We start from the raw sequence: 27,061 nt of genomic DNA on the forward strand, positions 1-27,061 counted from the left end.
CTTTCTTTCTTTCTTTCTTTCTTTCTTTCTTTCTTTCTTTCTTTCTTCTTTTTCTTTCTTTCTTTCCTTTTTCTTCTTTCCTGCTATATTGTTCCTGCTGTTATTTGGAAGCCACTAGGTTGCTTTGCCTCTTGAACAATGAAAGGCTCCAGATCGAGTCTGCCTCACATTTTGTTATCCCAGTACAAGACTCAATTGAATAAAACATATTACCCATCTGGCTTGGAAATCTCAGTGGCACTCAAAATAACTTACTAACAAGTTGTTGGATCATGATATCTTGATTTTCTGAAAGTTCAGCTTCTTTTTAGCTGTTGCTAAGAGAAATTTCATTGACATGAGGGACACGAGGACATGTCTGCATGCTGCCAGTTGTTTTATAGGCATTTGGCTCTGCCGCCTTGCAGATGGTTAGACTCTGGGTGGTGGGTAAATGTGTGCTGATTATCTTATTGAATTAAGGTAACCTTTTGTCGTTCATTGAATTCTGCAGACCAGTTGGTCAGTGAGCAGCTGCTCTGTGTGGCTTGGTTTGAGTTTTGAAGTACACAAAGACTATCTTAAAGGGTGGTCAGTCTAATCCAGGTATTCAACAAAGCAATAGTGAGCGCCTTCTTCTCTTTTGACACTGTTTTCTGTTCTGAGGAAGTGAATAAACAAAAACGTTTTTACTTTTTGCTCAATTAACTAAATGATTAATGTTTTTTGTGTTTGGCCGAATGCTTCAGAATTTTTTTACCTGATGTTTTAAGTTGAAGAAAATACCCTAATATTTGATGTTAGAAGCATTCTAATTTAATGGCAGAGTCTGTGTTTGAAGATGCATGATAGAATGATAGACTGATGGAATTGTTGTTTTTTTTTTTAAAAAAAAAAAATATATATATATTTTTAGATTTTTTGTTTATTTATTTGACAGAGACACAGCGAGAGAGGGAGCACAAGCAGGGGGAGTGGGAGAGGGAGAAGCAGGCTTCCTGCCGAACAGGGAGCCTGATGTGGGGCTCGATCCCAGGACCCCGAGATCATGACCTGAGCCGAAGGCAGACGCTTAACGATTGAGCCACCCAGGCGCCCCGGAATTGTTGTTTTTTAAATTTATTTTCACAAATAGTCTAGAAACTAAAGCATGCCTTAATGATGTCATTTCTTGGCAAATTCCAGCTGTGTAAATTACCCTATTTTTATATGGATTCTACCTCAATTGCTGGAAACTGTTTCAGGAGGCTTCTTCTTTTCTTTCTTTTTAGAGTAAATGTGGGGCTCGAACTCATGACCCCAAGATCAAGAGTTGCATGTTCTACTGACTCAACCAGTCAGCTGCCCCAGGAGGCTTCATTTTTAATAAAGGTGTCCTTAATTGTTTTTAGTAAATTGCTGAAATTTGGGGCTCATTTCTCCTTTAGGAAAATTTTTTCTTGGACTGATCTTTTTGGTTTTACTCAGGATACAGTGTAGGTGTCCTCAGAGAAAATGAATGCAGCCACTCATTGATTTACTTACTGTCAGAGAGAAATCATTTAATAGTGATTGGTGAGGAACCATCTGATTTCTCTGGTTTGCTCATCTGTTGGGCCTAGGAGACTTTTGATTCAGAGCCCACTTTCTCATTTGGATTGATACGTGAGTGATGATCATAATGCCTATCAACATTTAGTAAGCACATATTCTGTGCTGGGCACTGGACTGAACTCTCTATGTTCTTTCGTTCTATCCTCAGTAACTTTATGAGGCAGGTCTTATTAGCTCCATCTCAGAGATGACAAAACAGTCTCCCAGGGGAGGGTAAGTAACTTGTCCAGTATCACACAGCTAATTAGAGCCTGGGCCATACTGGAGTCCAAGGTTCTTAGCCTCCAAGGCTCATATTCTGTTCTGCCCTGCTGTTGTTGTTTTAAAGATTTATATATGTATTTGAGAGAGAGAGAGAGAGGTGGTAGGGGGTGGGCAGAGGGAGAGGGAGAGAGAGAATCTCAGACTCCCCACTGAGCTGAAATTAGGATGCTCAACTGACTGAACCACCCAGGCGCCCCTGCCCTACTGTTGTTTTAATGAAGATCAGTGTTGTTACTGAGCTAGTTTTTTGGTCAAGCTTAAAGGCAAACTGAAAGTTCTCTTTTAGGGTTTCGGATTCTGTGTCGATGCTTGTCACAATTATGATAAAAATAATATAACAAGTTGTATTAAAAAACTTTTTTGAACACTGTCCATAATCTTAGCACCCTAACACAACTATTTTGTTTTTGGTTTTCTCTTCCAGGTTTGTCTATGTGCATGTCCTTTTCCATAACTATAATCAGAGCATATCTGCAACTGTCTTCTGCTTTTGAAAAAACACTTATTTCATAAATATTTTCCATTTTATTTTATTTCTAGAGTTTATTTATTTAAGTAATCTCTGTACCCAACATGGGGCTCAAACTCACGACCCCGAGATCAAGAGTCACATGCTCTTCCGATTGAGCCAGCCAGGTGCGCCAGTATTTTCCATTTTAAATGTCATTCTTTAAAAAGGCTTTTCCTAATCTTTTGAACCTCCCATCTAAATGAAGTCTCTTTAGTAAGTCCAAGGAAGTGCCCTATACTTTTTCTTATTAGCCCTTTTTATTGTCTATAATTATGTATTTATTTGTCTCGTTACTTTTTAACTTCAGTCGTCCCCTCCAGATGGAAAAGCTCCACAAACACAGAGACCTTATCTCTTTGCTCACCTTTGTTGAATGAGTGCAAGTAGTTACATTATTTATTAGCCAAAATTAGGTTTCCGTTTGTCTCTTAACTCCAGCACAGAAACACACAATCTGTCTAGAAACTGTTGGACAGATTTTCACCAAACTTGGAGGGTTTGTGGAGAGTGTGTTTAGGATGATCAGGAGACATGTGTCATATGTTTCCTGATCCTGTGTTAGAGGTACTATAGAGACATTTTAAATGTGAGACCTAAATTGAAAGTCCTAAGGGCAGGTTATTGGAATGGTAGACCTTGGTTTGCATATCACAGTTGAAAGCTTCTCACTTGGAGGATGAGCAGCAGCAAGAATGTATTTAATGACGACCAGCGGATCTCCCTGTCAGATACCAGCCAGTTTCAAATAGATCCATTTGATCTCTTCATTTTCATTTTGCTTGTTTGAACTTAAATTATCTATTAAAAGAGATTATTTTAATTGCCATTTCTCTCCCGCGAAACACTTGAGCTAATGAAACAAATTAAACAATTGCAAATGTTTGTAGTATAAAAGACATTAGGATTTGTCACTATTTGAGACTAGAATTTGGTTGAAGGAAGAGACTGTGTTACACATAACCCTGTGGGATATATAGTGATTCGGAAGGTCTAAAATAAATCAGATACTTCAGGTGTGTAAGAAAGCTAACTGCCTGGAATTATAAAAATCTTACTAGGATAATGTGTACATATCTGCAGATGGAAAAAAAATAGGAAGAGTCAAATTAAAACAAAGTCATATTTAATATTTGACATTTAAAAGAATAGTTTTGAATTGAGGGGGTGGAAGATCAGCGTTTGAATCTTTGGAGAACAAATGGAAACAGGAGTTAATTTCAATCACCCCTCACTTTAATTCTGCAGGCTTTGTACCATGTACCCTCTGCTGCCAAGGTCTGCATATTTCTTCTGTAAGCTCATCCTTCTCCTCCTGCCCCCGTGGAGTTTTCCACAGACCGTCCTCTCTCCTTTGTACTGCCCCATGCCATGATCCGCGTAGCAAATACTATATATATATTCTTTATGTATTTTGGATGCTAACACTTTGTCAGATATGTCATTTGCAAATATCTTCTCCCATTCAGTAAGTTTCCTTTAGTTGTTTCCTTTGCTGTGCAGAAGCTTTTTATTTTGATGAAGTCTCAATATTTTATTTTTGCTTTTGTTTCCCTTGCCTCAGGATACCTATCTAGAAAAAAGTTGCTAGGGCTGATGTTAGAGAAGGTACTGCCTGTACTCTCTTCTAGGATTTTTATGGTTTTAGGTCTCATATTTAGCTCTTTAATAATTTTGAACTTATTTTTGTCAATGGTATAAGAAAGTGCTCCACTTTCGTTCTTTTGCTTGTAGCTGTCCAGTTTTCCCAACACCATGTGTTAAAGAGCCTGTCTTTTCCCATTGGATATTCTTTCCTGCTTTGTTGAAGATTAATTGGCCATATAATTGTGAGTTTATTTCTGGGTTTTCTATTCTGTTCCATTGATTTATGTGTCTGTTTTTATGCCAGTACCGTACTGTTTTGATTACTACAGCTTTGTAATATAACTTGAAGTCTGGACTTGAGATGCCTCCAGCTTTGCTTTTCTTTTTCAAGATTGCTTTTGCTATTCAGGGTCATTTGTGTTCCCTGCAAATTTTAGGATTCTGTGAAAAATGCTGTTGGTATTTTGATAGGGATCACATTATATCTATAGATTGCTTTGGGTAGTATGAACATTTTAACAATATTTCTTCTTCCAATCTGTGAGCATGGAATGTCTTTCCATTTCTTTGTGTTGTCTTCTATTTCTTTCATCAGTGTTTTACAGTTTTCAGAGTATAGGTCTTTCACCCGTTTGGTTAGGTTTGTCCCTAGGTATCTTACTATTTTTGGTGCACTTGTAAATGGATTTGTTTTTTTAATTTCTCTTGCTGCTTCATTATTGGTGTATAGAAATGCAGCAGATTTCTGTATATTAATTTTGTATCCTGTGACTTTACTGAATTTGTTTATCAGCTCTAGCAGTATTTTGGTGGTCTTTCAGATTTTCTGTATATGGTATCAGGTCATCTGCAAATAGTGAAAGTTTTACTTCTTAATGATTTCAGTGCCTGTATTTCTTTTGTTGTCTGATTGCTGGGGCTAGGACTTCAAATATGGTATTGAATAAATGGTTTGACGGGACATCCTTGTCTTGTTCCCGACCTTAGGGGTAAAGCTCTCAGTTTTTCCCCATTAAGGATGATGTTAGTTGTGGGTTTTTCATATATGGCCTTAATTATGTTGAGGTATGTTCCCTCTAAACCTACTTTGTTGACGGTTTTTATCACGAGTGGATGTTGTACTTTGTCAAATGCTTTTTCGGCAGATAGAGACTATGTCTTAAACTTACTTTTATCATCCATGTTGCCTACCACAGGAACATGCTTGATTAAATTTTTTAAAACATTATAGAATCTCAAGAGTTGAAAGAGACCTTATGGGCCACGTAGCTGAACCCCTGCTTGAATTGCTTCTGCACAGTCCTCACAAATGGTCATGGAGCCTCTGCTGAAATGTTGCAAGGTTGGGAGCCCCAGAAGCAGCTTTTGTCTTTAGGGTGTGTTATTGTCTACTTGTATATTTGGAGCTGCTCTCTGCTCTGGGTCCAAATAGGGCTGGAGGGAGAAGGGAGAAGGGAACTACTGAGTATCTAGACGTGCCAGACACAGTCCTGGACATTTCACTTACTGGGTTTGTGTGCGTGTGTGTATTTTTAGTTTTTTATTATAATTCCAGTGTATTTAACATACAGTGTTAACATCTGTTTCAAGTGTACAGTATAGTGATTCCAACAATTTTGTATATTACCCAGTGCTCATTATGATAGGTGTTTAGGTTGCCTTTTTTTTTTTTTAAGGAAGCGAGAGCACCTGTGAGCAGGGTGAGGGGTGGGGAGGGGCAGAGGGAGAGAGAGAATGTTAGGTAGGTGGAGCCCAGTGTAGGGCTCCATCTCACAATCCTCAGATCAAGACCTGAGTAAAACCAAGAGTCGGATGCTTAACCAACTGAGCCACCCAGGCACCCTGGTGTTTAGGTTACTTTTAATAAGGGATAATTTACTTCCTCCTCACTTCTGTTCAGGAGCCAATTTTCATTTTAGGTTGAAAGGGCCTCCTACTCACTCTCTTGTAGCACCCTCACCTCTCAGATGAACTACGGAATGGACATTGTCCTCACTAAACATATGAGGAAATTGGGGCCCAGAGAGTTACGGTCACACAGGTAGGAGTCAAACCCCATCTTCTGACCGCAGAGCTAGTCCGTTTTTTTATACCACTGTGGGCTTTTCTTTCAGGCTGAGCATGTGTATCTTTCCAGCACTGTGAACCTCCTTGTTCTGGAATGCTAAACCATCTTGGTCTTACTCATTGTGGTAACCTTCACAGTGCTCATCTTAGGGTGGATGTTAATGTTGAATGCTTCCCAGTTGTGACTACATACTGTACTGTCTTTCCTGTGGAAGAGAAGGGGTCTTGCTGACTGTATCTGTCAGTGTGCAGTCTTACCCAGGGATGTCATTGACATATGGCCACTTCTCTTTTTTTAGCAGTTTATTAATTCTTACCTCTATTTATTGAGTGCATACTCTGAGCCAAGCGCTCTGTCTCTGTTGTCAGAGACACGCCTGCTTTCATGGAATTTATATTCTACTGGGACAGGTGACAATAAGCAAATAAACCAACAAGGTAATTACAGACTGTGTTAAGTGACAGACGGAAATCATGAGTCAAGGGAGAGAGAAAAAATACCAAGGAGTTAGGCTGTAGACATCATACTCTGGAAAGTTCCCAAGGAGAGATGAAAGGGTGAGAAGGGGTCAGCTGTGGGAAGAGCTGACGAGCTCAGGGAGAGAAGGCTTCAGTACTTGTGTTTGAGGAAGAAAAAGGCATCTTATGTGGCTAAAGCAGAGAGTTTAAAGCTGGGGAACAATACAATTCAGTTTGTGTTTTTAACATCACTGAGACACATGACAAATGTGTGTGTCTGGATTGGGAAAAGAAAGTTGCTTTAAAGGACAGTATTAGGACAAATGGCAGCATTTGACATGCACCAAATATTAGATGACAGTATTATATCAGTGTTAAATTTCTTGAATTTGATAATCCATTGTGGTTGTGAAGAGAATGTCCTTATTCTTAAGAGGGGTGAAGGGTCATGATCTCTGCAGTTTATTCTCAAATGGTTCAGGATAAAACAGGAGGAATCAAAGATGGCAAATTGTTAAGGGCATATGTGTGTTTATTGTAACGTTACATTCTTGCAACTTTTCTGTAGGGTTGAAAGTTTTTCACAATAAAACTTTAAAGGTCACCGAGGCTGCTGTGTGTGGGAGAAGTTATGCGGGCGAAGTTAGGCAGGCCGGCCAGCAAGGAGGCTGTTGGGATGATGGCTGCATGCACTGGGGTGTCACAGTGGAGAGGGAGAGAGGAGGACAGGTGGGAAGTGTGTTTTGGAGATGGAACTGACAGAGCTTGCTGGTGGAGTGGATGTGGTGGCCAACGAGAAGAGTGGGACATAGAGGTTGCCCCTGGGGGCTCCCTGATGGTTATAAACTGAATTCCAGTAGCTTTCACCCCCAGTCTGTTTTACTCCAGTCAGCCCCTCTATGGGTAGTTAACACAGGGATTTATTTCACAGGTGAGGGGAGGCTCAGGGAGGAGAAGTGACTCATTTGAAGTCAGCAGATAGAGGCAGAAAATTTACTTTTTTTCAAAGATACTTTATTTTCTTTACCCAGAAAACCCAAATACAAGCATGGGAATTAGTGCTCTTCAAACTGAATTCTTTCCCATTAGGTGGTTGTGAAATCAATGTAGTGAATGGCTACTTTATCATCAAACAAACAAACTAACTGAATAAACAGCATGTCCCGTGTAAGAAAGGATAAGTAAGGTCTCATGGAACTTTAGTTAAATACGTATATGTGTATATACTAGGTCATCAGATAAAATGTATTTTTTACTTTGAGTTACAGTCTAAAGTTGGAAAGCCATGCAGAGGATTATTGTAAACAGAGGTCTTACAGTTCCCATGGGAATAAGAAAGCAAAAGACAAACTCACTTGGGTGGCTACTGTTGGCTGTCTTGTGTTGTTTATTTCTTTAATGATTGATGGGCTATAAGTCAGTGTTTTCTTAGTTGACTTTGTAGTCCTTTACTTTCAGTCTTAAGGTCAACAAATACTGAGTGCTTGCTGTGTGCCAGACATTGTTCTCAGCAGTAGATATGAGCAGGACAGACATGACCCTCAAGGAGCTTACATTTAAGTATGTCACCGAGTAAAACCATAATATTCCTTAAGCTGTATTAAGCGATAGGTGCTCTGAGGATTCGGTAGGACTGGTCTGGGAAGGTGACACTTGAGCTCAGACCTGAGTGAAACTGAAGATACTGCTTTGCCTCAGGGAAGGCAGTGTCTCAAGCAGGAGCCCCAGCCCAGGTCAAAAGCCGTGAGTTGGAATTAAGCCACAGGGTGTTAGAAGGACAGAAAGATGGCCTTTGAAACTGTACTGTGGGGATCCGGGGAGAGTGGAGGGAGAGGAGGTCAGATTTGAGATATTTTTTGGAGATAAAGCCAACAGGACTTAATAATGGATTGGATGTAGGATACAGAGGGAAGGACTTAAGGATGAATCTGGGTTGGTAATGGTGCTGTTTACTGGTAGAGAGGGCTGGAGGCTGATAGAGAAATGTGATTTGAGAGAAAAATAATCTGTAGTTCTGTATCTGGCCATGAAGTTGAGAGTCCTCTTGGACATCCATATAGAGACTCAGTGTGGTCAGCTTGATAGCCGGGATCTTGAGTAGAGGTGTGAACTAGAACTACAAATTTGAAACCCATGAATGTATAGCTGGAATGGGGCTGATGAGCTTAACCAAGCTTACCTGGGTGAAAGTGTAGATCGGAAGAGCAGAGGCCTGAGCCAGATTCCCAGGACAGGTAAGAGAAAGGAGCACCAGTGACAAAGGAGGAACCCCATGTGGGAGCCTAGAGAAGGTGTTTGGGGTGGGGGGGCGCTTAATATCAATTTATGTAGAGTTGACTCCCTACTTTTGAGCTCTGGACCTACTTACCTTGAGAATTCACTCCTCTGTGTAAGATACATGTGTTTTTAATTTTCAAATGTTTTATTTAACAAATTGGTGATACTAGTACTCATATCACAGAGCTGTAGATTAGTTAATACACAGAGAGTGCTTCAAACGGTCCCTGGCACATAGTAAGAATTCAGTCACTGTGAGTTGTTTGTGGCAGTGGTTCTTATTATAAGAAATCAATTCAGGCCTAAGGTCTAGATTCCAGATTAGTAGAGAAGAAAGATAGTAGTAGTGCTCGCTATTCATCTGAATGTGTTAGGTGATAATCAATTTTGTTTAGCTGGTTCCCTGAGTAGCATATTAAAGCAATCTTGAACAATGAGGGGACCTTGTTACTAGATTGCCATTAAGTGGTTACTGATAGTAAGTGACCCTAAAAACAAAGTGATAGAAAATGGCCTCCTTTTTCTAAAACATTTAATTTGCTGTTTCTTCATCACATATCATCCTTTGTTACTTTCAAGGTCAGGGGGAGATGATTCGTCACACAAATTATCATCTGAAGCAGCTTCTTTATAATTGACAAATGAACTCTCTTTTCCTTCCCAGGAGGAACTTGTTAAAACCAATAGAGTTCAAAATTCTAATTCCCGTTCCTTACTAGTGTGCACCATTTTATTCATCTCGAATAAACATACAACCTCAAGCATCCTACTAGGCAAATAGATTCCTTTTTAATTAGTGGCTCAATACACAGAATTTTATCATCGTGAAATTTATAAACCAAAAGGGAACAAATATTTACACTTGCAACTTCATGTCAACATTGCTCTGAAATGTAAATGTATCTCCCATGTTTCTGCTATGGCAGTAGGAAAATAAGCTTCAACTTCTCAGGAGAGTGTCTGCTCTGTTAGGTAGGGAATGTGTTCCTTCTTTGTGACTGGCATTACTTTTTTTCACACGAAGACTTGTTTTTTTTTTTAAAAGCTCACTTCTTAATTGTTTTTTGTAGTACTATTTTGTGGCATCTCTTAAGTACCAAGACAGAATTTTATTTTGAGGAGTTATTGCTTTTGTAGTTATCATACAGAATTATTTCTCAATTTAAGTAGACCTTTTATTCCAAGGCAAAATTAAGCCAACCACAAGGGTTTCTGGGAACAGAATAATGTAGAGCTAAGGCTTTGTGTGTCAGTATGGGCCGTCTAATGCTGTATAAAGGAAGATTTTAAATGATGCCTAAATATGTAATGGTTTAAAGATCCCAATTAAAATGAAAGAGCTAGTTAAAATGCATTGGGAAATAATTTAGAAAAGGGGGGATGATTTTGCCAAGATTTCAGAGATAAATAATTTTTTTCAAGGCTTTAGTGCAGTTTTGATCAAGCTGCATTAAGTGGCTCTGCCTAATTTCAGCCATTACATGATGGTTATACTTTGCCTGCATCCCAAAATGATTTTAGGTCCCTAAGGTTATTAAAATATATTTAGTATACTAATCTGTTTTTCAAAGCATCAAAAATAAGCTGAAGGAACAGATAAACCCTGTGTCTAGAATGAATAATTTAGTTCTAAATATCCTAGAAGCTAAGGAGAAAAGAGAGTGATGTGGTTTTTAAGATTTTCATCCTCAGACAGGGAAGCATAGAAGTTTGAGAAGAGAGAATTTTCCCCCTGATTTTTCTGAATTTAAAGGCAATTTATTTTGGATTCTAATCCTATATAGTGAACAATGAGTAACACCATTTGACAGTCTTTCTTCCTACTCTTCTCTCTCCTCTTCCCCGAAAGGGAAATACCTGATTGTAAAAATAATGTGTGCTGTTTATATAAAAATTTCAGACAAGTCAGAAATACATGTATTGAAGTTTCCTTGAATGATGCTATTTCTCAGTTCACAGAAAGGGGTGACAGTAAATCATTACTCAATGGAGGTGTGTTTGTTTTATGTATTTACTCATTCATTTAATTTTAATTAGGCTCCACGCACAACATGGTATTTGAACTCATGACCCCGAGAATTAGAGTCTCATGCCCTACAGACTGAACTAGCCAGGTGCCCCAATGGAGACATTTTTGTAAGGGGTTTTGATAATAAGTTTAGCAAACATTTATTGGGCGTCTCAGATTCGCTCGTGTTAGGAATATAGAAATGAGTAAGAGAACTCTTTCCCTTAAAAGGATTCATGGGGTTCACTTACAGTCAGTATTTCATCTGATATTCCATATTTATTCACTGAGTACCAATATGGGTATAGTAGGGTGTTCAGCTGGGGTCTAGTAGGGTGGGTGCATCAGTAACGAACCATACAGCTAATGCTAATGTGTACTGAGTGCCTGAGTTTGTAGTGAACGAATTACCTTGAGAGCACAAAGGAGGAGAATTTTGTTTTGTGGGGGAAGGCTTTGCAGAGGGAGGAACTTTTAGATTGCAAGTTAGTATCAAAGTGCACCAGATAGCCCCAAAGTGGGAGGGCATTTCTAGGCAGAGGGAACAGCAAGCCCAGAGTTTTGGAAGTGTGATCCAGATTGCATGTATGAGCAATGGTAAGTAGCGGACGGCGGAGCAGTGTATGGCTCAGGGAAGCGTGTGGGAGATGAAGCTGTGAAGATGGTAGAGTTGTGTCCAGGGAAAAAAAAAATTGGACCTTACTCTGTAAGTGGGCTTTTAAGAAGAGGAGGAAAGATTTATGTTTTAGGTACAAAACAGGTAGAAGCGTGAAACATCGATTGTGGGATGGGGGATTGAGATGCTAAGTGAGGTAAGGGAGAACCGCTGTAGAGCAGTATCTGCGTGGGTTGAGAGGATGGATCAAAATGCAGACACGTTTCTAATCTAAATTGTGTGGGATGAGATCCAGGAGTCCGTGAGGGATGATGGTTGCGGAGAAGAGAACCGGTCTCTGGGAATACCGACATTCAAGGAGTAGTCGAGGAAGGGGGCCTGTTCGTTTTACTTCTCATTTTGTTCCCTTTAAGTAATAATTGTATTGGTAAGTATCTTTTTTAAAAATTAATTTTTATTAAATATGAAAATTGCTACTCTCTCGGGCTGTTTCAGGGACCAAACCCACGATGTTGGCGTACCTGCCACATTCTAACTGAGCTAACTGGACACCAGCTAGCCCTCTGTGTCAGTAAATATCTTAACAGAAATTTTACTTCTAACCACATGGTACCTCATTATCTAATACATACAGATCTTTAAGTCTTTAAGAGTAAATCCTCTTTACAGTACAATCAAACTTGTCTAAAAAGCTTTTTTTTTTTTTTTTTTTTAAGAAATCATGATGAAGTTTTATGTGCCACTGTGTAGCCTCCACATGCCCTCTCCTCATTTAGACTGAGTGATGCACCTTTCAGGGCTTTCTAGTCCATGCACTGCATCCCTGGGCCAGAGGCAGGGGAAGTCTTTGGGCTGATGCTAGATTTGGATACTGGCTCCTCCACCTTTGAACTCTGTAACTTTGGGCCTTCTACTTTATCTTGAAGTCACAGTCTTCTCATCTGCAAAGTGGAAAGATTAGTATCTATCGAAGCTTCAAAAGAAAAGCATTTGTTAGTTCAAACCAGAATATCTCCAAGAAACTACCTGACATTTTGAAGAGGCCGTTTTGTGATTCACACCTGTTTCCTGACCATGGAAAACAAACTATTCACCTTTCAGCTTTCAAAAAATTACCCAGATGTATACCCAGCAAACACCCCTACCCCTGTCTGACCCAAGCCTTATTCTTCCCTGAGCCTCCCCCCCCCCCCCCCCCCTTGTTTTCCTTGGTAAAATATACGTACCTGCTGGGAAAAAAAAAAAGAAGTTTACTCTTTTGTTTACTATGAGTACCTTTAAGCCAGTAGTGGCCTGCTGACTCTTTTTTTTTTTTCTAAGATTTTATTTATTTATTTGACAGAGAGAGACACAGCGAGAGAGGGAACACAAGCAGGGGGAGTGGGAGAGGGAGAAGCAGGCTTCCTGCCGAACAGGGAGCCCGACGCGGGGCTCCATCCCAGGACCCCGGGATCATGACCTGAGCCGAAGGCAGACGCTTAACGACTGAGCCACCCAGGCACCCCGGCCTGCTGACTCTTAAAAAGTCTCACAATTAATATAAGTTAGGGATATGTTCACCTCAGATAATGGGGAGCTTCGGTGGAGATTGAACACATGGGAGTTCTTTGTCTCTTTTTTTTCTTTTTAAAATATATTTGGGCTTTTTATTGCTTGAGTAGAAAGTGCTCATTACTTATTATTTTATGTTTATAATATAGAAATAAAAAAAAAACCAAAAGGTTTTGGAAATGGCATACATCGCACTGTTGTGGTTGATTTCCTCAAGATTGTCTTCTGTGGTTTTGGTGCAGTGGGAGGAGGCACAGTTGCAGGTCTGAGAGGGGGGAAACTCTGATTCTTAGCGCGCCCCCCCCCCCCCCCCCCCCGTTTTCCAGTGGAAAAGGAGGGGGGGAGTGGAGGGGGGGTCTACCTGAGGAAGCTTTTCCGGTGGGTGGACAGGTTCACTGTGTAACTGGACCTCCCTGTTATTTATGTTATACCGGGTGTCACAGTCGGGACAGTAGCCATGGTACTGCACTTTTTCATTAAACCGAACTCGTTCCCGAGGCCCTGCCTGGGGGCACCTGTCTTTTTCAGGTCTGTGCTTCAGAGGCCGCCCGGGAGCCTTGTCCAAGGTACCAGCGGGTATGCCGCAGACGTCTCCATTTGGAATTTTGTTGGGTGCCCCGGGGAAGCCTCCATTCCGCGGGAGGGTGCCATTCGTCTTCACGGGATTGACCGTCGGCGCCCCTCTCCGGGGGTCTTCACACTTCACAGGGGTCACCCGCGGGGGAGGCGGCGGAGGGTTTGGCTTTCTCAGGACGGTGAGGATAGCAAACGGGTGTACTGGGGGCTTGATGAGGGATGCGTGGGCCTGCACTTTGATCTTCTCGGTGCTGGAGGCCGTTGTGCCGCTGGAGCTACTATTCAGGGTGTCTGTTTCGGAGCTCTCGGTCATCTCATCCTCCAGCTGCAGGTCGGAGGTCGGGGTATCAATCTGGTCAACCACCTCAAGTTTCTTGGCCACGTCCTTCAGGTCGCCCAGGACTAATTCTAGATCCTCCACGATGATCTTGATCTGTTCCTTCACCTTGGTTTTGGAGGCTGCCGGCGGTCCCTCGGCTGGAGAGGACGAGGAGGGGGTCCCCTTGGACTTGGCTGACATTCTGTGGGGGCAGGGGAGGCAGGTTAGCACAGGCAGGTGAGCGGAGGCTGCTGCGCGCCCCTGTCCCCTGGCGCTGCTGCGGCCGCTGCCGCCCCGATCCCCCCACATCTTGGACGCTCCCTGGGCAGCGGCGGGTGGCTGCGCTCTGCGCTCTGCGCTCGGCTAGGCGGCCGCACCGTGATGCTGCCAATTCCCCCAGACACTGTGCTCGGCGCGGGGCTGCAGCCTCCTCCCGCCCGAGTCCTTTGTCTCTTGCAGCAGTCTTGGGGAGGAACTCCGAGGCTGCAACAGTGCCGTCCAGACTCAGGGCCTTTGCATGTCTCTGCTTCAACATCTTTAGCATAGAGGTTTTTCTCATGCTCATCTCCCTCTCACAAAGTAAATTCTTTTTTTTTTTTTTTTTAAGATTTTATTTATTTGAGAGAGAGAGACAGAGAAGGGGAAAGGGAGCATGAGCAGGGGGAGGGGCAGAGGGCAAAGCAGACTCCCTGCTGAGCAGGAAGTCTGACCAGGACTGGATCCCAGGTCCCTGGGATCATATGACTTGAGCCGAAGGCAGATGCTTAACCAACTGAGCCACCCAGGCACTCTTCTCACAAAGTAACTTCTTTGTGTTTAGGCATCACTTCTTTGTTCCAGCAGGGAACAGAGGGAATGGGCCAAGGGTAACAGCAAAAGCTTTCTCCTGGTGAGGCTTTTCCTTACTCAGGAAATAAGGCAGTCCCCTTCCCACCAGGGGCTTCTTATTTCATTATCCTGAGCTGAGTCACATGGCCATCCCTTAGCTGCAGGTAGTCAGGGAGGTCAAGAATTTAGCTTTCCAGTCTTTTTGGTTAGAATGCAAAGGAGAAGGTGGTGGGAGTGGGTTTATATCAGTCTACATAGTATCTACTCTTCTTAGGGCAATATTATCTTGGTATAGTTACCAACTTCTGGATCTTATTGGGAGTGACGGGTGTCCTGGTTTGCCTAGGACTGAGACATTTCCTGGGATGTAGGACTTTCAGTGCCATTACCTGGACAGTCTGTAGGAAAACCAGGATGATTGTCATCTTAGTCCTGTCCTATTCTCTTTGGTAAATGTGTCATCTCTTGAGGATGGGGCTACCTTCACTAGGCTTACAAAGACTGAAAAAATAATAATTTAATAATATGAGAGCAACTTAATTAAAAATTATACAAAGTAATGACTAAACTATTAAATAATATTTTAATAATTTACAATGAGAAATAAATAATAAAATGGAGCAGATTGGAAGTGGAACTCCATGTTGCTGCTTAGTGCATGTGAGATTTTGACCAGATGTCTTGGGGCTACAACAGTACCCAACTCTAGGGGGCTTTGCTCACAGCAGCCTGGAATTGATTCTGTAGTACTTCTGATTAATTGACTGATTATACTGAAAAGAATTGTATCTTATCTCCGGCAGGTATACGTGTTAAACCCTATGTTGTAGGTATGCACTCGCTAGCACACATGTGGGGTAGACTGTTAGACACCAGAGGCCCTCCTGATGCCAGGCTTCCTGCTGCGGTTGACCTTGAAAGTAGACCCTTCATGGGTGACATGGTCTGGAGAATAAGAACCTTTTTTCCCTTCCCCACCCCTCTACCTGAAGCTGAGTCCTGGGCTGGATGTGTCTGCTGGGCCCCCAGGAGTCAGGAGGATCCTTGACTCTTTTTCCTCTGCTGTCCTCCCTTCCCTGTTTTGAACAGAGATTCCTCTTACTGTAATAGGAACCTGGCTCACTGCCTCTTTTCCTTAACCTCATCCTAAAACTGTAATACATATTTAATATTTTCTTGCATGTTTGACTTTTAGTTAATATTTAACGATAATTTCATTCTGTAGCCATCCTCTTATCTGGTATCTTGGAACTAGTCCCTATGCCTCTCAGTTTTAGCCTCTGATGATTAAGTTCTGTAAAAAACAACAACAACAACAACAACAAAAAAAACCCCACAAACGTGTGCTATTTGGACATACTTTTTTATTAGTAAAGGCATTACTTAGTATGTGACCAACACTGTGCATCTATAACCCGTTGTTCTACCTCGTGAGTACCGACGTAATTTAGAAAGAATTCTTTCTTTGTTAAAGACCTTTTTTTCTAGGTGGGCCACATGTTTCCAGACCTATTTCATAGTAATTTGTGGTTTTTTAGGTATGTCAATAGAGATGCTGTAGCCAGAATGCCTGGATTCTGTTAGATAAACATTTTGTAAGAGTGCTTACTTTAAAAAATTGTCTTTGTTTAAAACGTTAATTTCTTCTCTAATGTCTCAATGAAGACATTTTTTAGTAAATCTGATAAATTCTAGTTAAAAATTTTCTTTTTAATATTTTAAGCCTTTATTTAACATTTTGTTTTTGATATTTTAAATCTTTTAAGCCTCTTTTCTGAAGGTTGATATATTAATGCTTTTTGGTCCACATACTTTTCCTCTGAATTTCAAGAAATCTGTGCTAGAATCTGTAACATGCTTAATATATACTTTGTTGATCATATGGGTTTTTATTAAAAACAGCTAAATAAAAATTTCCATGAATGATAGTGTGCATATGATAATATATTTTTCATCATTTATATGCTGTTGGGAGAGAGTGACTCATGCACTGTTTTCTCTTGAGTTCCTGAGAGTTTATAAAACTATTACAAACGGTTGACAACAGAATTGAAATAATGAATGTTTAAAGTGGAGGAAAAAATGTTTCTCATTTGTTCCTCTCTTACCTTGATGAAATTTTTACCACTTGAAATTTTCCAGTAAAGTCAAGGTCAGTATGTAAGTCTAATATGGTTCTACCCATCATGGTCTAAGGATTTCCTGTCTTGTCATACAGCATGTGTGTTCCCAAAGGAGAAAATACAGTTTGATTTCATGATGATAAATAGCTTTTCAAGGACACTGGAGTCAGGTATAAAAGGATGATCACTGTTTGAGGACCAGGAGATAGTGTGGAGGGGAAAGGGTGAGATGAAAGTTAAAAGTTGACATCACTAAGCTCCGAATTGTTGGTCACCCCTAGTATCTCTAGCTGTCCTCCTGGCAATATTTTAGGGATGTATTTCCTTTGACCTTTACATTAGTAGGATGTCGTAGGCCTTAGAATCCAGCATAAAACTGAGCTGAAAACAAAGTAGAGTTGTTTGTGACCCGCTGGGGTGGTTCTTCAGGTAGAACACATTCTCAGGTGGTAACTGATGAGTGACCTTGGGCAATTAAACCTTAACATTAGGGTGCCTGGGTGGCTCAGTCGGTTAAGCGGCTGCCTTCAGCTCAGGTCATGGTCCCGGGGTCCTGAGATCGGGCCCCACATCCGGCTCCCTGCTCGGCGGGGAGCCTGCTTCTCCCTCTCCCTCTGCCTGCCTCTCTGCCTACTTGTGCTCGCTCGCTCTCTCTCAAATAAATAAAATCTTTAAAAAAACCAAACAAACCAAAAAAACCTTAACATTGTACAGTGTCGTGGACAACCCAGTGAGAACATCACAAATACTTAACAAAAATATGTAAAATTCAGACTCCAGTGCATTGTTTTATACCTTGACACTCCTGGATAAGTTACCTTGTGTTTTACCCCCAGGCTTCCCCTTCTGTACATCGTTATCCATCTGGGTTTTGATTTATTTTTCATTGCACACTTACTATCCCTCTCATTGCTTCACTGTGGGGGAAAATATTTTTTATTCCAGAGCTGTAACGTTGCTGCCTGGGCCTTTTACCTTGAAGTTTTGATGTCCTAGAAGTCTATAAAAGAAATAGAAGATCCCTTTACTTTAACTCCCTATATGTGTGTTTTATCTGTTAAGGCATGTTGGCATTTAGTGGGGACAGGGAGGGAGGATCATCCACCTAGAGTCTTCCTTTGTTCTAATTTACATGATTTCTTAACGTATTCATGGCACCCTTTCCCTTAGCTTCAACTTTTGAGCTTTTAGAAGACTTAGATGTTTTGGTTTTGTATGCATACATTTTGAAATCCCTGGGTTGAACATTTTCTAGATGTTTGCACACTCTACTCAGCCTAGGACTGAGCTGCCTAAATGACCATTAACCAGAAGTCTTAACTGTCCAAAGAGAGGATTCATGCTACTCCAAGTATGCATTGCCCTCTGCATAGCATATTAATTTTGGCAACCAGAGATAGATGAGAATTTTGCTGCATTTAAATTTTTCATTGTGATGAGGCAAATCTATTATTATAAAAGCTCTCTACTCATCAGTGAGAGTGTTTCCTTCTGTTTTAATTAAAGGAGCAGTATATTTTTAAATTTAATTATGGCACTTTGATGATCTGATACTGGCTACAAGCTAAGAATTCTTTGATTCTTAAGATTTATAATGCGCCTAGAGCAAAAGAATGATGGAAATGTTCAGTATCTACACTGTTCAGTAAGATAGGCGCATGTGGCTGTTGGGCACTTAAAAGGTGGCTAGTGAGACCGAGGAATTAAATTTTAAATTTTCTTTAAAATTAAAATTTAAATAGTCGCATGTGGTTAGTGGTTACCATATTGGATAGCAGAGATCTAGAACATGTAGAAAAACTTCCATTTAGTATAATGGCGTTCTGGAATTTCAAATTTCCTTGTTTTTGGTTGGGAAGTTGAGGCTGGTTAAATTTGAAATTGATAATGGATAGTATTGGTATTAGCCATGGAGAGAGACTTCTTTAACAGAGATGTGAGTTTATTGGACTTAAATATATTAGAGAGAAGGCAAGTATCCATTCCAAAAATAATTCCATATAATGAGTTGAACAAATACTTGGAAAATATTTCCTGTGTATAAAGAAGTATGCTAAATATGGAGGCTAGAAGCTGAGTGGAACTTAGGTCGTCCCCTCGAGGAGCTTTCTATTTGAGTTTTCCTCCAGAGGCTTTGATAGGTGCACGGGTGAGCTCTGCCCTTGTAGAGCACAGAATGCCAAGTGGGGCATTATCATCAGGATTTGGCTTCATTGCTTTGCAGGCGGGCTGGGGCTCAAGGAGGCGCTGTTTATATCCCAGAACATAGAGTTGCATATCAGCTTGACGTGCAAGATTGATTTCAGTCGCGAGAGGGTTGAGGCGGGATTGGGATTTCTTCAGGTGTGTGCCGCAAGAAGCTCTGCTGAGTTCCACATGTGTTTGAGCAGGCCCCTCAGGTCTGCCCCACTTCTGGGAGATGGACTTTCCCTGGGCTCTGGAATGCTGGAGAGGCCTTGAACATGGACCGTTCCCCATCCATACTCCCCCTCACCGAGGTGAGGACGAATTCTTGATAATGCTGAGTTTGGCTCAGCAACCAGGACTGTCTAATGGAGATAAATATTCCCTTAAACAGAAGTATAGAGATTGTTGGGCAAGCCAGATTTTAAAAGTCACAGTAAGAATTCAGCTTTCTTTTATTTATTTTTTTCTCCCAACTGGTAAGACCCCACCTGAGTTCACTTGGCTATGTTCTTACTTGGAAACCCAAGGGCCAAGGAAAAGCCACAGAAAAACAGGCCGCATCTGCTCCTACTTGTACAGCCACCTTACTTGCTCACTAAGTTCTGTGTTTTTAGCTAAATAAATCATGAACTTACAGCAGAGGGGTGTGTGTGCCCACCAGTCTGTTACCCACTGAGCCACTAACCACAGCTCACTTAACGCTGCTTGGAGTCAGGGAACTCGGAACCTAACTGTCCTTGGGCCCTCTTTCTGGCAGTTGGGTGAGTCATGAGAGCCTGAAGGGTGAAGCTCAGACAGGCTGGAGCAGTAGGTTATGGAGTAAGAAAGGGAGACCGTGTAAACAGTGGTGAGCTGGAAGCAGAGGAATTACTGATCTGATCTGGTGCAGATGTGGAGTGGGAAGAGCCAGGCTTTCCTCCTTGGCTGCCGGGGACAGGGGACTTGTGTCACATGGACTTGTGTCTTGGCAGCTGGGACCATCAGGATCGAGTCAGCAGAGTTACCCAATGTGCTGGGGTTTGTTTTTGCCAGGTCAGGGATGCAGTTCTTCAGGCAGTCTGTTACAGCTGGGACTGAGGGAGAACGGGGAGATGGGTTGACAGTCTTCACACGAGGTGTCCAGACACTCCTGGCTCAGAACTCAGCCATGGATAGTGGGATGCTCGCCTGTCTGTGTGCTTGGGGCCTTGGTCTCTGGCCTTGGGCCATGATGTCAGCCTGACTAGGTTGGCACATGTAGCCTGGAATGGTTTGGCACACATAGCCTGGAATGGGTTAGGCTTCTGCTTCAGCCATTAAGGAAGGGAACTGGCCAGTCTTTCCTGAAATAGTGCCCACAGGCTGGCAGGGCCCTGACTGGCACCTGCCCCTTTCAGAGGTGGGCTCAGGATAACTGTGTGGAAATTTTCCAGTGTGAGGGTTGTGGAAGGATATCCCATCTCCCTCCAAGCACAGCCAGGCCAGAACATCAGTGGCGTTTGCAAAGAATGGGTTAACTATTAGAAGAAAATATTTCCAAAAGTAAGTAATCATGGGTACAGATGGGAAAAGATGGGTAAATTTGACTTTTTAAAGATTTGAAATGTCTGTATCACTAAAGGCAAAACTGCAAATATAATTAAAAGACAAATGGGAGACTGGGAGAAAATAGGCCATGTGTAATAGACAAAGGATGAATACAGAGACTATAAGGAACCATCTGCAAAATAATCAGGTATGATTTTGTCCCATTAGATTGGCAGGAATTAAAAAGATTAATAATCTGTTTTGGCAACAGAGGAAAAATGGGTATCATTCACATATGGTGAATGTATAAATTGTTCAGACCTTTTTGGGAGGGCAGTTTGGCACTATCTATGAAAAAAGGTCAGATATCTTTGATTCAGTAATTCTGTGTCTAGCAAAGATACCCACGTGTATACTCGTATCCCTTTATTGTTAGTAATGGTAAACTGTGGAATAACTGAATGCACAGCAGTACAGCTCGCATATGAAATATTATGCAGCACCTTAAAAAATGTGGTAGATCTGTAGCAACTGATGTGGGAAACTCTCCCTGATACACTTTTACTGAGAAAAATGATAAAATTGTCACAATTTGTGTAAAAAATCTCCTCAAAACTAGATGTATTTCTGTATGTATTTCATTTAGTAGATTCTGTATGTGTTGTGCATATGAAATCTATATATATCATGGATTCTAAAACATGTTTTTCACATGTTAGAATTTCTAAAATCAGTGTATCTAACAATTGGCATAGTTTAATAGTTAAACTTTTTTTTTTCTTTCTTTCTTGGTGAAGAATAATGTGTATTATAAGTGATACTAGATTTAATGGCAGATGATACATAAATGCACTGATAAAGGACTCAAAGGAAGGACTGGGATGGGATTGAGGAGATGACAGTAGAGATTGACTCCATCATATCATCTGTATTATTTGAAAAGATTTATTTAGGGTTGGCTCCAGTCAGTCAAGCGTCTGCCTTTGGCTCAGGTCATGATCCTGGAGCCCCTACTGAGCCTCTTTCTTGAGAGACAGAGAGAGCACATGCGTAGTGGGGGGTGGGGGTGGGGGTGCGGACAGAGGCAGAGGGAGAGGGAGAGAGAATCTCAAGCAGATTCCCCACTGAGCACAGAGCCGATGCAGGGCTTGATCTCACAACCCTGAGATCATGATCTGAACTGAACCCAAGAGTTGGACGCCCAACTGACTGAGCCACACAGGCGTCCCTAAAATTCTTTTAATGATGAAAATGAATTCACTTCTCTGAGCTATTTCTCTCTACCTCTGCCATTTTACTTGATATTCTGCTTCTTCTGAGAACTTTAATGCCCATATGACTGAGAGATTGTTCAGCTCCATTAAGAAGTTAAATAGCTGTAAAGATTTCAATGGGAGAGAATTGTGTGCTGAGGTCCAAGAAAAGGGGGAACAGGACTCTGTAGAGACCAGGGCCAGTCATCCCATTGTAACCTTTCCTGTCTGTGTGAAGAGATTGAAGGCCTCAGTCTACAAGGTAGTGCCTGGTTAACCCAAGGTAATTACTGCCGGGTTACCCATCCACCTACTGGGCAATTACCCATCCACCTACTGGGCAAACCTGGTCGGTGGTATCCCATCTGCTCTTTGGATGAAGGAATCCTATGGTGAGGCAGAAAATAGGTCAAACCAAGGAACATTACCGAACAACATTGAAAGGAGAATGCATTGTCCGGGTAGAAAACAGCCTTAGTCTGAAGAGCGAAAGGAGTAAATGGGCTTTTACATCCAAGCGGTGTAATGAGGCAGGTAGGAGATGACCTACCATAGGTGGGATGTTGGGTTTGCTCTGCTCTGGGGGCTGGACCCTGGGATCCTTGTATGTAAACAGGGTGTAGTGTGGGTGTCTCGCCATAAGTGAGTGCTGCATTGTGAAGACACACACTGAGAGTTTAGTAGTGACACTGTCACCAAAGATGACGATCGTTTATTGTAAGACAACAGGCAGAGCTGGGGGAGCCAGAGGAAGGCGAGAGCAGCCCTTGGAAAATCCAGGGAGACTTTTTGGCCAAGATGTTATTTGGGGTGGTAGAATTTGGACCTGTGTTTTTTAAGGAGGGCTGCAAAGGAAAGGAAGGAAGGCACAAAAGAATATGAGGAACTGCGAGCAGTAAGTAGTTTCCTTGGTCCAGGCGCACAAACAGGTATATAGAACCAGGTGTACAAAAGGGAAGCAGTAGGAAGTAAGATTTAAAAAGGTAGCTTATGGGCAGACCGCAGAGAGCTGAGAATGTCAGATTTGGGACTTTGACCTTGACTCAGTAGGCTCGTGTTTTCTGTTTAATCTTTTGGTTACCAGGTATTTTGATAACATCATTGGTTTGACTTTTATTTAATTCAGTCACTTCAAGTTTATTTTCTAAGGGTTTATGATAGGGGTTTAAATCTTGTGTTAAAAGTTTGTTGTAGAACATAGGAGTTTTTTTGCACGTAAAATGCTGAATTTCAAAATTACATTTGTGCTGGGCGCCTGGGTGGCTCAGTTGGTTAAGCGACTGCCTTCGGCTCGGGTCATGATCCTGGAGTCCCGGGATCGAGTCCCGCATCGGGCTCCCTGCTCAGCGGGGGGTCTGCTTCTCCCTCTGCCCTCTTCCCTCTCGTGCTCTCTGTCTCTCATTCTCTCTCTCTCAAATAAATTTAAAAAAAAAATTACATTTGTGCTGCACACTCTGGTTTTGCTCTCTGCCTGGCAGCATTTGCAAATAAACCACTTCACTTTCAAAGGAGATGCTAGTATTTATCCTTATCCAGTGAAAGTCAAGAACTGGGTTCTGCATGAAGAGGTGAAATTCAACATGAAAGATTTATGGAATAAAGTTCGTGAGAGACCGCAGAGCCATGATCCTTGCTCTCTTTCCTGTAGCATGATTTGGAAAATCTTTTGTCCTGGCAATTCCTTACAGCCTTTCTTTTAAACCTGGCCACCTTTCCATTGCCAGCTCAACTTCCTTGTTAGCCGATGCTACCGCTTCAAGTTCTGGCTTTGGCTCCCCAGGTGCCTTGCTGAGCTGAGCTGACCTTAGGAATCTGAAATGTCGAGGGTCAATTTGCAGTAGGGAAATGTGGTAGCAAGCCTTGCTTTTTCTCCCGTGATGTAACTTAATCAGATCCTCTTGTTTTTCCCTGAATGGTACAAGCAATTGCACTGAAATGGTTATTCATCTGTGCCTGTGATGCTTTAAAAAATAATTTCACTAATATGTCACAACATGCATTATTTATTATTTTAGTAAATGGATTTTTAAACAGGCAACAATTTACAAATTTAAACATGACAATTAACATGATATGACATAAAAAAACAATCTCCTGGTGTCTTTGTTATCAGCATTGCATTAATGATCTTAGCCCTTCTGGGAGCTTTCATTTTTTGATGGCTCTGACGGATGATGGCAGATTGTGGTGATGATACGCTTTTATAACTTATATTTTAGACGAAATGATATTGGCATGTAATGTGGACTGCCAGAAATAACATCGTTTGTCATTGCTAGTATTGTTTCGACTTAACATTCTGAGTTCTTCTTTAAGGAAGATGTCCACTGTATAATTATGCACTGGTGGGCCTTGGTAGGGTTTACCTTCTGCTTGGAAACCAGTTTAGGCCTAATGAGTATTTCCTGTTCTTTCCTCCTGGGAATTATGGGGTGGGCTCACTACTTAGGCTCAGCCTGCTGAATGCTCTTACCCTGGAGTTTGAGTCTGGAGAGAATGTTCTAAAATGCAGGGACAGTTAGTAGTGGCAGAGTTACAAAAATTACCAAGATTTCCTTCCTGGATAGTCTTAGTTGCACACATCAGTGCTAATAACAGTGTTTACTTTTAAGTGCGTTTTGCGCTGATAGCCCCTTTGTGCACATCATCAGAACTTCCAGCACGGTCACACTGCCTGCCAGCCAACAGTTTGCGTTCAGTAGTGTTGCTGTCTTCTGTGCTTATTTGTGCTGTTATTTGAATATTTAATAGAGCTGAATTTCAGACTGTCCTCTGAAGAATTTTAAGCCTTGCGAAGGTACCCTTGGGCACCTGATAACAGTGTACCTCAGTTGGATGGAGTCTTAATGGTTTTTCTCTCCTGTTACTATACAGATATATTACGGTAGGTTAAATGGGAGTTTTCCTGTTGTCTAAAATTTTGACCCAGCTCCCAGAGCTGTTGCCGGTAGGTGGTAAGTACCCACATTGTTTGAAGAGAGACTCTAGAAACATCCATTGCAGGATTTGTCAAGAGGTGGCCAGAGGCGTCTAACAACTGTTACATACTCCACCCTATAACCCAGGCTGTGTCAGGAAGACTAGAAAGGATTCCATGCAAGGAACTCCTGGGAGTATAGCATGCTCTTCCCTGGGGAAAGTGAGTTCCTCTCTTTATCCTCCCGGCAGTACATTTGAGAGAGGCCCAAGCTGGTATGAGATTAGAATGGAATCCTAAGAAAGAATTCTTGAGACTGTAGTGTGAATCTCCTGGAGTTTGGAGATGTCTGTGAACACAGTGATGGGAAGCAGCCTTGTGGCTGGAGCTACACTGGAGTGGGGGTAGGGAGAGGGGATGGCAAAGGCTTGACATTTCCTGCTGGCTAGGAGGTCTGCCTGGAGGGCAGCTGTGAGTCATCTTGAAAGACTGTCCCTGGTGCAAGGACTGCCTGCCCGGCCAGCTGTAGGACCCCAGCAGAAAGAGGCTGTGGGTGAACTGCAGGAGCAGGAGCTGAGAGGAGGTGGTAAGAGATGAGCCAAGGGCCCCCATTGCCTTCATCAGGCAGCGTGGGGGTCCCAGTGAAGGAGTCACACTAGAGAGAACCTGCATTTGAACTCCTGCAACTGGCAGCTCTTTTACAGGCCAGGGGACCATAGACGAGTGAATAGACTTCTCTGTTTCCTTTTCCTCACACTTGCCTCTTTTCACTCTCTGAGCCCTTCCCTCGCCTCACGGCTGGTTTGAGGGGAAAAGCTTCACATTGGATGAAATTAGTTTTGATTTAGACTAGATTGGACTTTTTTTTTTTTTTTTTTAAGATTTTATTTATTTATTTGACAGAGAGAGACAGTGGGAGAGGGGGAACACAAGCGGGGGAGTGGGAGACGGAGAAGCAGGCTTCCCGCCAAGCAGAGAGCCCGATGTAGGGCTCTATCCAAGGACCCTGGGATCATGACCTGAGCTGAAGGCAGACGCTTAACGACTGAGCCACCCAGGCGCCCTAGATTGGACTTTTTAATAACTGAAAGTTTGGCTGTATTCACTTGAGATCATGATTTCTTTTTTAAATTCTATCTACCAATCAGTAGTTGTAAGTTACTGAACCCTGAAAAATCCTTCCATGATGGCACAGTCAACAATCTCAGCACCAGTTGACTAGAGCTGGGTCTTATAATTATGTGCAGTTTTATTTATTTTGTACCCTGCAGATTTGAGGCATACAACTTGCTGGCAATTACTGTGTCATCTGAGAAAGTTGAAATTCCCCTGTAAGCAGAACACTTTGTAAATTTGATAACTTACTGTACAGCCAATACAGGTCATGTCCCCATAATGGCATTAGGGACTTCTTATGAATTAGCCTGGAACTTTGCAATCTTTAATTGTAATTTTTTATTTTTGTTATTGGTTTGTTTTACAGTGATGAAAAACAAAACATAAAATTTACCATCTTAGCCATTTTTAAAGTTAAGGTATATAGTATAGTACATTTTAAAATCTTTTCTTAAAATAGATTTATCTATTTATTTTAGAGAGCGTGTGTGGGGTGGTGGTGGGAGAAGGAGAAGGAAAGAGAATCTTAAGCAGACTCCCCACTGAGTGCAGAGCCCAACCAGAAGCTCCATCTCATGACCCCCAGATCATGACCTGAGCCCAAAATCAAGAGTTGATGCTTAACCAGCTGAGCCACCCAAGCATCCCATTAATATTTTTATTTTTTAAAGTAATCTCTCTGTTGAACATGGGGCAGGAACTCCTGATCCCAAGATCAAGAACTGCATGCTTTACGGAATGAGTGAGCCAGGAGCCCCTTATCATTCTACTTTCTAAGAGTTTGAGTACCATAGATATTTCATATAAGTGGAATCACGTAAGATTTGTCTTTTGTGACTGGCTTATTTCATTTAGCGTAATATCCCCAAGGTTTATCCATATTGTAGCATATGACAGGATTTCCTTCTTCTTTTAAGACTGAGTAATATTCCAGTGTATGTACATACCACAGTTTTTATTCATTCATCTGTTAATGGACATTTGGGTTGCTTCCACCTCTTGGCTCTTGTGAATAATGCTGTAATGAACGTATTGCAGATAACCTTTTTAGGATCCTGTTTTCATTTCTTTTGGATGTATTCCCAGAAGTAGACTTGCTGGATGATATGGTAATTCTATTTTTAATTTTTTTTGAGACACCTCTATATTGTTTTCCATAATGGCTACAGGAAATTACCTTCCCACCAACAGTGCACAAGGGGTTCTGATTTCTCCACATCCCCGCTAACACTTATCTTTTCCGTACTTTTGATAGAGACCATCTGATGGATGTGGGGGTGTTTCCCATTGTGGTTTTGGTTTGTATTTCTCTTACGATTAGTGGTGT

General features: G+C 41.7%; 1 protein-coding gene and 1 pseudogene across 4 annotated transcripts in view; one reads left to right on the top strand and one right to left on the bottom strand.

Annotated features, from left to right (window-relative positions):
• Nucleotides 1-27,061, top strand: part of KAT6B (lysine acetyltransferase 6B) — a 180,726-nt gene that overhangs the window by 34,830 nt on the left and 118,835 nt on the right. The window lies entirely within an intron of this gene.
• LOC117998162 lies at nt 12,285-14,005 on the bottom strand (annotated as a pseudogene).

The sequence above is a fragment of the Mirounga leonina genome, unplaced genomic scaffold (assembly GCF_011800145.1).
Source record: "Mirounga leonina isolate KUSES-001 unplaced genomic scaffold, KU_Mleo_1.0 Mir_114, whole genome shotgun sequence".
Classification (NCBI taxonomy): Eukaryota; Metazoa; Chordata; class Mammalia; order Carnivora; family Phocidae; genus Mirounga; species Mirounga leonina.